General features: G+C 41.2%; 1 pseudogene; it reads right to left on the minus strand.

Annotated features, from left to right (window-relative positions):
- Positions 1–696: 696 nt before the first annotated feature.
- LOC121456069 lies at positions 697–1,484 on the minus strand (annotated as a pseudogene).
- Positions 1,485–1,705: the final 221 nt, after the last annotated feature.

The following is a 1,705-nucleotide window of genomic DNA, read 5'->3' on the forward strand; positions in this document are numbered from 1 at the left end:
AAATTTGAAAGATATATTAATTTTATATATAATGAATTCTTTTCCTGATAATCAGAACAAAAAGTTAGAAATTCCATTATGTTGTTTATAATTCTATCAAAAATCTAAGAAGTATCAAATGCTAAAGTAAAAATATGAATAGAAAGTATATTATTCTTTGAAAAAGAAACAAAATTAATTTTAAAATTAATAGTTAAGGTTAGTGAAAGACATACACAAGAACAGCATTTGCTATTTAGAAAATTGCATTTCTTGCCGGGCGATGGTGGCGCATGCCTTTAATCCCAGCACTCGGGAGGCAGAGGTAGGCGTATCTCTGTGAGTTCGAGACCGGCCTGGTCTATAGAGCTAGTTCCAGGACAGGCTCCAAAGCCACAGAGAAACCCTATCTCGAAAAACCAAAAAAAAAAAAAAAAAAAAAAAACAATAGAAAATTGCATTTCTTACTTCTGAAATGTTTTTAGAGTATTGGAGTATATATATGGTCTTTCAGGTAAGCATTGTTTTCTTCTCTATATGATTTCAACCATAACAGGACACTCAATAATAAAAAAGAAATGCTTGAGGAAAATTTAAATAAAAAAGAAGAAATATATTTTTCCTGATTGATTTTTAGTATATGATGGCTTAAGAGAACTTTTTTTTTTTTTGGAAGTTTTATAATTATATTTATGTACAGAAAACTCAGCAGTACATTTAACCCAGTTTAGTGGCGAGTTCTTTAGCCTTTGCCTTTTCCAGCTTGGCAATTCGAGCCACCGATTTAGGACCCAGGACGTTGCCTCCCCAGTGGCGGCGGATCTCATCATATCTGTCGTTGTAATTGGTCCTAATAGCTTCCACAAGCTTGGCCAGAGCAGCCTTGTCTTCCGAGTTAACCTGTGTGAAGGCAACAGTGGTGCACGTCTTCCTATGGACCAGCCGCCCCAGCCTGGCCTTTCCCTTGATGATGCAGTAGGGGACCCCCATCTTGCGACACAGAGCAGGCAGGAAGACCACCAGCTCAATGGGGCAATCACCACTAGCTGAGCCTTCTTGTTCTCTACCAAAGTGGTGACTGTATTGACGCCCGCTCGAAGGACAGGTGGTCTCTTAGTCGGGACATCCCCTTTGCTGGCAGCTCTCTTCTCAGCACGGGCCAGCAGCCTCTGCTTCTTTTCCTGCTTGGTCTCTGGCCTTTACTTGTGGGCAAGTTTAAGCAACTGGGTAGCTGTTTGCCGGTCCAGGGCTTGGGTGAACTGGTTAATGGCTGGAGGAACTTTGAGCCGCTTATGGAGGATGGCCCTCTGCCACTGCAGCCTAATGTAGCGGGGCCATTTGAGGAAGCGTGTGAGATCTCTCTTGGGCTGGATGTCCTGCCCAATGCCGAAGTTCTTAGGCCTCTTCTCAAACAAAGGATTCACCACCTTCTTGGCCTCCTGCTTCTTCAAGATGGCGGGGGCCGGGGCCACCTTCTTCCCCTTGGCCTTCTTTCCCTTGGGCATCTTGCCGGGCTGAAGGAGAGAGCTTAAGAGAACTTTTTATTGTTATTGCTAATGGCCATGTTTCAAACCATGAGATAGAGTTATCTCTAGGATAAAAATGCAACGTAAGGAAATATTAAGGATGAAATGCTCAAAAACCCATTAAGTCAATAATAAAAAGAAAGAATAAAAAGATGCATTATATGTAGGTATATATTTATTTTATTAATATGAGAAAAGGA

The sequence above is a fragment of the Microtus oregoni genome, unplaced genomic scaffold (assembly GCF_018167655.1).
Source record: "Microtus oregoni isolate MIOR12 unplaced genomic scaffold, Mior012 000001F_ref0000356, whole genome shotgun sequence".
NCBI classification, from domain to species: Eukaryota; Metazoa; Chordata; class Mammalia; order Rodentia; family Cricetidae; genus Microtus; species Microtus oregoni.